Here is a 12,836-nt window from a genome sequence, read left to right as displayed (position 1 = left end):
TCGTCTCATATCTCCAAAACATATTTATATCCATAGAGGTATGGTACAACTTCTTTCCAGGGGTCGGTGAGTGGGGGATTTGCCTTGAAATTTTGACAGTGGCCAGCTGTTGGCATAAGGGGGTGTTACTAATTACGTAACATTTTTCAAGACTATATGTTATTTTTATTCATTACTTAGACCTAAAAAGGTGTTTTTTGGAAAAGCGCGGTCAGTCTAGGATCGATCCCCATCGGCGGTTATACAAAAAGACCATGGTATGTGATACCCTGTCTGTGGGATGGTACATATAAACAATCCCTTGCTAAAAAAAAATGTAGCGGGTTTCCAAGGCGCGTGTACGGGGATTTCAGCGGGGCTGGGGTTATAGACTGTGTTAAGCGAAGTTTATATGGGGCCATGCTCCCCAAACAAATACATTTCAATTTTTTTTAAGCTTGGACAAGTAAGGGTTTCGACCTCCAATACCCTCCCTCTGCACATACACCCGATTCCTCTCTAAGATTATATGTCAAAATTACCAAACGTTAGACATCCAACAGCAGATGGAAGGAAGGATAGGATATGTTTTATTTAACGACGAACTCAACACATTTTATTTACGGTTGTATGGGGTCGGATGATTATTAAATCAATATGCTTTATCTTTGATGTCGTTAAACACCCCACCCCCAACTTTACCCTTTCCAAACGAAATAATATTTATTTGAATTTGTCGATTTTAACACGTAAAATTAAGAAGTGAAAACGTTCATTGTCTACTTTAATATCTTTTATTTTAAAAATATATACATGATTAATGTGTTACTAGTATACAAACTAAACTTTGAAAGTTCTACGAACACTTTATAAAAATATCAGTTCTGAAATAGGAAGGTACGACTGTCGATAATACGTTGTCAAGATCAAACCGGTTTTAACTAAAGACTCTAGTACCGTATCCTCAACCGAACGTTCTTCGTACGGCGCAAGATTTCTCTTTTAATTTTTTGAGACGAATCCTACAATTTGAAATCGGCAAACGCACGTTTTAACTGAAACTAACAACAGGCTGTCATTTGTGCTTTGCCGATCTATGGCGGCACAGGCGACGAATCAAGCGTATAGGGTGAAGAAACTAAAGAAAAAAGTGAAAGTGAAGGAGGCTTTGGCCCAAACTTTTTATTTTGGCTTAAGTTTCAGCTATAAAGCGATCGGACCTAGGGCATGGACAGTTCAAACCCAGTTTTTGATAACATTGTGTGTGTGTTGTGTCGTTACAAATATGTACCCATCTGGACCCCCCCCCCCCCCCCCCCCCCCCCCCCGCTCGTGACCAACAAGCAGGATTTTGATAACGGGAATATACTTCAAATCCATCTAAAGCTATCTTCAAATATGAAAGTTTCCTATCGAGGGGGGGGGGGGGGGCCTTCAAAGGCTCAAAACTGGACCCACCCCCTGCTAAAATTCCTGGATCCGCCCCTGATTTGACTGAAGAATGGAAATGCTATCACACACCTGTAAATGTTTTATTAGGACATTTATAATTAGCATCTGAATACCCTGGGAAAAAATACATTCAAAACAGATTCACTTGAAAAATAATTATCTCCAAAAAGAACTCTATATATTAACAAAAATAATCCTCCAAACATGTTTGCAGTTTATTACTAGTCACTGTTGAGAATATTGGTAATTTTCAGGCATTGATTAGTGAATAACCCTAGCTGCACTGGTGAGCCCTGGGAGGGTCGAAACATGTTAATGAACTAGGTAATGGTGTAAGAAATATTGGCCGCCTGTGTTCTACCTAGTACTTGTGCGCAATTTTTTTTAAAACAAATTGATTACCATATGAGTGCCCAGTTTTGGAACAGTTTAAAAAAACCCCACCTAACTATGTCCTTCACCAAAAAGTAAAAATTTCATTAGTCATTTAAAAAAACACCATTCAAAATACACCACTAGAGCATATTGTTTATTAATCACCTGCTATTGGATGTCAAACATTTGTTAATTTTTACAAATAAGTCTTAGAAAGAAAACCCACTACTTGTTTTCAAGTAGCAAGAAACGTACAAAATCAACACTTATCCGTTTATCTTGACAAGTGTAAATCTACTCGGGGAGGGGGGGGGGGGGGGGATAAAATGTACCTCTGTGTATTGTTCAATACATCTTCATTTCGAACAATCAAAACCAATGTCCATGTACTTGAATAAAACAAACCAGTTATTTGCACAGGTGACAATATTGGTGGACAAGTATTTTTCTAGATGTACTTGTCCTGTGGACTAGTGAAACATTGTACTTATTTCTATCACTGGCAAGGAATATTTTATATGCACCATCGCAGTCAGGGTAGCACATACCACATCCTTTGATATACCAGCCGTGGTGCACTGGCTGAAACACAGAATAGCCCAATGTGCCCACAGACAGGGATCGATCCCACACCAGACAAGCAGTTTACCACTGGACTACGTCCCAGACCCTCTGTAACACAGTAATGACACCTATATAGGTGCTGACAAAATAACTGATCACTAAAAAAGTGTTGTTAAATTATAATCATCATTACTGAATTTAACTTGCAATATTGAGACCTGTAATGTTTTCCCCCATTTTTTGACACTGTACACGTTTCGCCCTCCCAGGGCTCATCAGTGCAGCTTGGGTTTCATATCAATTAGTATTGATAAGAAAACTGCAGACGTGTTTTTTGGTGAGTTCTTTGGTGAGTTTGTCATAATTTATAATAAGTACATGTATAGTTCACATAGTTTTATAATTAAATTCAATGTTCATAAATCCATCACCAGTGATACTAAATACCTGTAAATGTGTACAGTAGTTTGTATTTGAAAAGTTATTTTCTTTTAGTTTTATTAAAATATTTCACTTTCTTCACTGCCACTCCCTTCCTATAGCCAATATAATACCACTTTCCAGTGGGTGCTTTCTTTAATTTCATACAAGAAAAATGAAACCATTCAAATGGCTTGTGGGGACAGTCTCCTGAATCACATGCGATCATTGAATCATCACAAATACAATATAGTGCTGGATCTTCATCTGATTTATCAAGTGTAGCACCAGAATTGATGGATCAGTCGGCAGTTCTGGCACACAGTCTTTGAGCAAAGTACTCTCAGGATTTTTCATTTTCCACATTAAAACATGTGTCAAATGACTGGACAGCAGTTGATACTTTTTTCTTGCTCTCCAGCTGGGTTTTTAAAAAAAGTTCTTGATGTAGTGAAGTTAATGTTTTTAAGTGGTGCATAGTCAACAGAAGTTCGTGATGAAGGCAACATTCAGTAGGCTGGTTCCTGTTTCACAGTGCTGCTTTCCCTTAACCTTACACTGGCTTCAATATAAAATAACGTGGATGCCACATAAGAAAATGATTCGCCAAGTCCTGCTTTACAATTACAATGGGCACAAAGAACTTTACCAGCTTTATCGAAAATAATCCACGAATAATGCGATGTGTTATTAAGCCGTTGTGAATGCATCACCCTTACACGTATCACATGGACTGAATCATGGATGCAAACACCAACATTCCTCACCCAACCACACACAAAACGGTCATATGCATCCAAACTTTTATAATTCTGGAAGTCCTTCAGCGTATAAAAAGGGCTTGGCTAAAAATCAGGTAATTTATCAGATCTGCATACGTAAATGATGGATAGAAATGGGGGTCCTGAAGCCATTTTCCACCGGCGATTTTGTAGTGTACGAATCCTGCTTCCCAATATTTCCCAAAGTTGTTTCCATATCTGCTTTTTGCTGTCTACTAACAGTAAAAAAAATAATATTTAAAAGGACTTAAGTTATAAGTCTTAACCTTCTGACTACTGCAGGCGAGATATCTCGCCCGACGTCACGTCAGTCGATATACTGTACACTGTATACAGTGCATTCCCCAATTCATATTTCCCACCGTTTTGCACACGACACTCACCGGAAACGGAAATATAATTAAAGAAAAAAGATTTTTTTTCAAAATGGTGGTTTTTGTTTAGATTTTTTCAATTCTCAGAACCGAACATACGGGTACTTCGACCCCTGGCCGCCATTGTTTATCACGTGACGCGGTGAAGCTTCTCCTTAGTTACGTATGGTTTGATAGTGAAATGAGACAACTTTGGTCGATCATTTACAACAGTTAACGGTCACGATGCCTAACACATGTTGTGCAGTTGGCTGCATAAACCATAACATGATGTTAAAAAAAATATCGTTTTACAAATTTCCAAAAGAAGAGACTAGGCGCCGCTTGTGGGTAGGGGTCATTAAAACGACAAACCTGATGGAATTCCATGGCTTCCCTCACAGAATGTGACTACGTTGACTTTAATGTTGTTGCTTGTTGACACCAACAGAGATTAATTTAGCAAACAAAATGGTTAAAGCATGTGCAGTGATAAAAATCCCACTTTATATTTATACTGTAAATAAAATACACAATTCCATCATCTTCCATGACCCCCCCCCCCCCCCCCCCCCCAACAAAACGATGCATCCAGTTCTTGAATAAAGAGTATATTCCTTTATCATTAAATTTGTGTGGTCTTTATTTTTCATTTAATGTTAGTTGCTTGGATATTATCTATACTTGTATTTATTTTGCCATACCACAGCTACTACATCTTATTTATTTTTTAATTTTAAAATAAGTTTATACTGCTAAATTACACACATATAATAATTATAATATAGGCCTAAATTCTTGTTTAAACTTTAATTATTAATTTTTTTTTTTTTACAAATGTGTCTGTAGCAGGCCTGCAGTAAGAAAATATAGGTCGTCCCCCCCTCCCCCCCCCACCTCTTCGTGTTTAGTATTTACTTTGGTGCAGAGGGTAAATAATGTGCGTGTGCCTTTGTTTCAGTATATATATATATATATATATATATATATATATATATATATATATATATATATATATATATGCCAAATTTCTAGGGAAATCACTAATGTGTGTGTGTGTGTATATATATATATATATATATATATATATATATATATATATATATATATATATATGTATGTATGTGTATATATATATGTATATCTATGTGTATGTATATGTATACATATACATACAATATATATATATATACATATATATATATATATATATATATATATATATATATATATATATATATATATATATACATACATACATACATACATACATACATACATATATATATATATACACACACACACATTAGTGATTTCCCTAGAAATTTGTCAAGGCATGGTAGACCCTTTTGGAACATTTTCACCATTTTCGGGGCACTTTTTTTCATTAAAAATACATAAAAATTAATTGAAATAAACATTAATGTAATTTATGTGCTTGCTTTAATAAATGAATGGCAAAAGATGTAAAAGGCATATTTTTAAAATTAATAATACCTTTTTGGGTGTTTTAAAAAGGCAATTTTAGAATTAAGTAGTGAAAAAGGCTTATTTAATCTCAGGGCAACATGGTGCTGATTAAGGCAAGATGGTGCTAGACTATTGAGGCATGGTGCTGCACCATGCTAAAACAAGCTAGGGAAAATACTACACATACATATACATAAATCTAAAAATACATTAAAAAATCTATTCTATTGTGGATCAATGTAATTTGGTGGTTGTGGTACATTTGTAAATTTTACTTGTTCAAGTTAGAGGACTTACCTTTTTACATATATATGTAGTTTCATGGTATTCTACAGTTCAGTGTGTGTGTGTGTGTGTGTGTTTGTGTGTGTGTTTGTGTGTAATCTGCTTTAGAAATTACCTGCAATAAAATGAATGGTCAACTGCCATATCTGATATCTGTTTTCCATTTTGAAAACAGTTTGACATGGAGAATATAGCATTTAACTATCTCATTCATATATTTTCCTTGAATATGCTACATAAGTGTATCTACATGAGGTAATTTAACCCGGGTTAAAAGCAACTTAGGTTAAATATGTGTAGTCTAGTAGAAGGCATACCGATATAGATCAGTTTATTAACAACCATATTTGCCTCTTTTCTCCAGCTGTATACTATTAAAAATTAGTTTTGTAGATACTACTTAAATTGAACTGCAATAACAATTCCAATACAGCACAAGATTGAACAAGAAAATATCTGCAATATCCATTGTGACTAGATATAAAACAACACCAATATTATACATATATATATTAACCATTATTTAATCAGGTAAGGTTTTGTGTTTTATTACTAAATATACCAGGTTAAACCCTATTATTAAAACATTTGCAAGTTTGTTCGACGAGGTAACACTTATGTTTTATTAGGTTGTAGCCCTCGACATAAAAATAAATGAGGGAACTGATTATTTGCTCCCTAATGTAGTTTATGGGGGGCAATTTAAAATATTACCATATTGATACTACATGTATATAAATTCACATGCCAAAGGGAACTATATATTATTCTCCTTGAACTAATCTCAGGTGTGATGGGTAAGTAGAGGGAGATATTGCTCCCCCTAGATGTCAAGGTCTGAGGATGGCTATATTTTATTATTGCTATTTTTTTTTTGCCTGCATTCAACTGGTAAGGAAGGGCAACATCATTTGCAATCTGTAAAAACAAAAGCATTTCATTATTTCAAAAAACTATTTTGTTTTAAGAATAAAAAAATGTATTCAGTGGAACATTATATCTGTTGCCATTACATCTATATAATAACATATGACAATAATACTATTGCAATTTTGAAGTTGCAAAGTAACAACTTTGCCATTGTTTAATTATTACATATTATTTGGAAATAAAATAATTATTAAATCATAAAAATAATTAACTTAATCATGCATATAAATTTTATTATAAATACAAATTATATATTTTGTAGCCCACATCATAATTATTATATTAATAATTATCTTATCATTTAAAAATTGTCAAAATTTATAATTAACATTACCTGAAAATTGCATCAACAAAAATTATATTCTGCCCAACCTACCCTGTCCCCTCGACATTCAAAGTACACGGAAACACATCGGTACTAAATATAGATTATACTAATTCAGATTCCCGTTGTTCGTTTCTCTTATATGGCAACCCAAGCTGTTATAATACACACAAGACGTATTGCAACTATGTGTTAGCTACAGAAAATAAATGACAACATGGAAGGCATGTAAAAAGTTAATATGAGAACTTTATTCTATGTAAACCAGTAATCACTAAGGCTTTGCTTCAACCCCAAAGACCCGGATGATCGGTAACTAGGCCGTGTGACGTCACGCCGGTTCCGAGAAATTATCTTGAAATTTTGAGTTCAAAAAGTGGTTTTCGGCAAGTATTTTCGCTTGACAACAATGGCGGCACGTCGCGGTAATTTTAAGGGATCGATAGCTGATTGTAACAGCTAATTTGATAATAAATTTGATCGTTTTACCAACAACGAAAATTACCAATAATTGCAATATGAATCGTAGTTCGGGTTAAAAAAAAAATTCTGGTCAGAAAACCACTGTTATCGGGAATAATGGACATAAATACTGGACAGCTGGCCACAAATGCCCGTAAGTAAACGCAACTTTTTCGATTTTTTGCCTAATTTTAATCACCATTAGCCGATCTAAAATAATAAAAATTACAAAAAAAACACACGAAAATAATACTTACCAATTCATATATGAACTTTATTTCATGTATTTATGAAACATTTAAGTGAATATATGTGAGTAAAAATTATAAACTTGTACCCACTCAACGTGGTTTTTGTTAAAAATTAATCCAGTAGTCTAAAGGTTAAACTGCAACGCTCGTATTTGTATACAATAAAACGCTATTGTTTGCCTTCCACCATGGCCGGTAGCACAGAGGTATGGGTAATATTGCTATTTTTACCACATATCGCGGAACCCTATATGTATGTCGGACTATTATAAAATAAAAGTAATCCTGTTGGAAATTAATAAATAATATTGTACTTTTGAAGAAACCGTTGAAGCAGACGGAAAAGACCAGTTCTATTTTCCGGCATTGACGGGTACGTAAGCGTTTTGACATCTTGATTTAGTTTTAGATTACAACTAAACAAATATGTCTTATAAAGTAGTAAATTAGTTGTACAAGACATATAAGAATATTATCTAACAGAAAATTATTATATAAATTAATAAATTAATAAATTAGACTAATTTGACTTAAAACTATTTGGAACGGCCCTCACGCCATACGGCCCATACTACCATAGCCTATGGCATAGGCATAGTAAACAACAAAATCTCGTTTTGTGCTTAGAACTCCTATGACGTGAACATTAACTTCCATTAACATGAAAATCAATAACATATATTTTGTTTGACCTATTTCTGTCTATAACAGAAATAGAGATAATTAATACCGTGATCAAAATATTAAATCTCGTGTTAATCGCGAGGTAGACTTAATGTTACTGATTTACCACGTCCGTCTATTCGTCCCTTTTTGATTTCGTCCCAGGAATTATCTCCCCTCCAGTTTACCGTAATTATAAATTCGTCTTGGGCATTTTTGTATCACAAAGAGAATACAAATGTATTTATGTAAGTAAATCTAATGTTATTTATATCATTTGTTGATCTTGCTCTTTTTAGTGGTGTTATTTATGTCAACAAAGTTAATTATTTTGTTGACATGCAATGCTTATTTATTGTATAAATATTTGGCCGATCGGTCACCGGATGTGTGGCGTCTTTGACCAACTATTAGTTGCACATAGAAATATATAACCGATCAAGGCAACACTACCACGTAACCCACACCACCCCGAACCGATTACATGCATTATAGTACTTTATTGATTATATGTTGTTATTCAAATTGCTCCTTAATTACACCTATAATTCTGACATACTATTTAGAAAACAAAGCTAGTAGCTAAACTCTTGCTAAATTACCATTTCTACATTGCGATTGCTGTACTACCATACACATTTCGTCCACAGGCGCATATTTGTCCACACACCCGTACATGATTTTCGTTGTTTCTTCTAGGAAGTTTGCGTCGGTAAATATACACAACTATATATTTTCGGGGGAAGCATGACCTCATATACACTTCGCTCAATACAGTCTATAACCCCCAAGCCCGTTCAAATCCCTGCACATGCGCCTTGGAAACCCGCTATTTTTTTTTTATTTTTTTTTTAGCAACGGATCGTTTGTATGTACCATCCCACAGACAGTATATCACATGCCATGGCCTTTTATATACTAGTCATGGCGCACTGGCTGGAACGAACCCGCCGATGGGGATCGAACATAGACCGGCCGCGCATTAAAACCCCACCTTTTTAGATCTAAATAATGAATAGAAATAACATATAGTCTTAATAAATGAAAGAAATGTTTTATTTAACAACACACTCAACACATTTTATATGGCGTCAAGTTCAAGTTCAATTTCTTTATTTGCTTTGAGTTTTACAACTCATCAGCTGAACACATAACATAAATAATACAACATAGTTATACAAAATACACACGTGCAAAACAATGATGGGTGTGGTATATATAATCATGGACAAATAAATTGATATAAGTTACATTTATTATATTAACTATCATCCTGCATTAACCGATCTCTAATTGTATTCTCTTGCACTAAATATTTTCCTAGGTTATTCAATTCCTTATTGTTACCGGTGATTAATAACTGTATAAAACGATACACACTTGGCCGCTTATAATACTACATTTTTATATATTTACAACGCAAATTTTTGTATTGTGGACATTCTATAACATTAGCATTACATAGAGTACATATTCTTTCTGATCGTTCGATGTTTCGATGCCTGCCAGATTCTACATTTAATTTATGAGCACATATTCTAATCTTACATATTTCTTTTATATAACGCGTTTCCATTGGTAATCTTAAATATGTTTGTAATCTAAATTCATTTAATAAATGTTGATATAAAAGTCCTTTCGGCGTTGTCATTGTTTTGCTGTAACATAATTGCTTAAAAGTATCTAACATCCTCTCTTTGATTATAATGTAGATACTGTCGTCAACATACGATACATTCCAAATATAGTTTAATCCAAGTGAATACAGTTCCTGCCTAATATTAATTAACCAATTATCGTTATATTGTACCATTTCTTCATATATACCCCTTAAAGTACAATTTGTAGTGTTACATAATTTTATCCAATATTTACAAATTCTCAGTTCGCTATAAAAAAATTCGTTACACGTTCCTTTTCTTACACCCAATAATTGTTTACAAAATTGTATATGTACTTTTCAACATCATGACCCGAATGAAAGCTCCAAACTTCAGCTTCATAACTAAGGATAGAGTTAATATTGGTATCAAAAACAGCGAGCATTGTTTCGATATTGAAGAAATTATTCCTGCATACATTCAATATTGAAAATAATGCCTTGTGTCCTTGTTCTGCAAATCGTTTCTGTGTACGTGCAAATTTACCATTATAAAAAAATAAAACGCCAAAATAAATAAATTCATTTACAACCTCTAGTTTACACCCATTAAAGTACCACTTCTCATTATCTCGTAATTTACCTACGTTTCTAAAAACAACAATTTTAGTTTTATTTGTATTGACAGTTAAATCCCAATTTGGGTATAATTAAACAGAGAATTAATACTTTTTTGTAACCCTTCTGGTTTTTCAGCTAACAGAACCATGTCATCAGCGTACATTACCAGGAATATGTTTAACATTTGTATATTGATATAAGGACAGTTGTCTGATATTAGCTGCATCTCAGTCATTAACATACATGGAAAATAATATTGGCGACAACACTTCTCCTTGAAATAAACCATTTTTGCATATAAAGAAATCAAAAATTACATTATTATATTTTACACAACATTTAACATGTTGATATAGTGACCTTATTATAGCAAGCATTTTCCCATTTACGGCTTGTTTAATTAATTTATACCATACATTTTGTCTATTTAGAAAGTCAAATGCTTTTTTGTAGTCAACAAAATAGCAATAAAGCCGTTTTCGTGCATTACACATTCTGTTTATTAGGGACTGTAGAACGAAAATTGCATCCACTGTGGACAAATGTTTTCAAAAGCCAAATTGGGCGTCAGTGATAATATTATTTTCCATGTCGAAATTACATAATCTTTCATTTATTATATTGGTGAACAATTTACCTAGGCAACTAAGGCAATACCTCTATAATTATTCATGACGTTGAGATCTTTCCCTTTTTAAAAACAGGCACTATACATCCAACTGACCAACTATGATGGAATTGACCGGATTTCAAAACAGTATTAAACAATACCAACAAATATGACATCAAAACATTCATACAATTAATAAAATATTCGTTTAAAAGACCATCATATCCACATGCTTTGTTTTTCTTTAACTTATGAATAGCATTCGATATTTCACTCTCGGTGATGTCACTATCTAATAAGCTACCCAGCACTATAAAGAGTATCATAATTGGTTAAAAAGTTATCTACTTCACTGTTACTTGTTGGTTCATTTAAAGCCAAATTTAGAAAATGATTACTGAGTTCTGATTTAACATTATTTTTACGTTTCTCGAACTGTTTGTAAAATGATTTTGGGTTGTGTTTTCGCAAATAATTCAGCTTGTTATCTTGTTGAGACGTGTACTGTCTTTTTAGTCTGCGTTCTAAATGTTTGTAAGCATTTTTCGAACTAACAAGTTCCATACGATTTTCTCTTGTTTTATTTCGATTGAATACTTTAATTGCCTTTTTGTATTGAACGTATCGTTCTTTACATATATCATTAAACCAAGGTTTATCTTCTACTTTACAATAACGGCGATTTTTTCCTTTTCCACTCAAGTTTGTTTTGCAAGTTTTAACAGTACAATGAGGTAAAATGAGATGGTTGAGTTGATGTGTGACTGTATCTACACATGTATTGACAGTTTCCTGGCTATTACAATTAACAGTGCATATATTTATCAAGTTATCTATATTTTCAACAAGTTTATCTCTCATCTTTGTACTCATCATTCCATTTTATGCTGGTATGTGTCTGTTCATTAGTTATCTCCTTAGCTATATTATCTAACTTTGTGAATGAAACAGAGAAACATACGGGTGCGTGGTCAGAAAAACAGTTAAATTTGCCACTCAAACTGCTCTATTGACGGATAACACGATTCATGTACTCAGTGCCCACACGACTATTAAAGTCGCCAATGGCTATAATGTCTCCCAAGTCCTTATATTGTGCTGTGTTCTTCAATAATTGTAAACATGTCAATGTCGTTGTTATCGTAGTATGCACTATTAATGGAGGGGTATGTAGTTTACAAATATATTATATATATACATCTTTTCCAACATTCCTTTCAACCTTTAAAATAACAGCACTGTCGCAGACTGTTTGAATACAACTACAATAGTCTTCATGGTTTCTGCCAGAGGGTAAAATAGGTATGGTGCCATACCCAGATTTTTTTGCAGATTTATTTTTTAAAGTTAACATTTTGACAAAATTAATTACTCTTATCATTAATGTACGATTTTCTTAACCCTAACCCTAAACTTAACACATTTTCTTTCTGGGGGAGGCCCCCCATACCCCCTTTTGACTGTGGTTGCATTCAATTCCATAGCGCCATACCCAAGAATTTCTTTCTGACAGAAAAACAATGCCTCCGCCTTTACCATGCACTCTTGGTATACAATATGTGACATAATTAGGTAGGGATATATCACTAGAGCCATTAGATCCAGTCCAACATTCATATAAGCATATAATGTCATGCTTACAAATTACATCTATATACAAATCACTTTGTTTTACTTTATTTACAAGAGATCTG

Source organism: Gigantopelta aegis, chromosome 10 (assembly GCF_016097555.1).
Source record: "Gigantopelta aegis isolate Gae_Host chromosome 10, Gae_host_genome, whole genome shotgun sequence".
Lineage (NCBI taxonomy): Eukaryota > Metazoa > Mollusca > Gastropoda > Neomphalida > Peltospiridae > Gigantopelta > Gigantopelta aegis.
The sequence above is the reverse complement of the archived record's forward strand: the minus strand, read 5'-3'. Positions refer to the sequence as shown.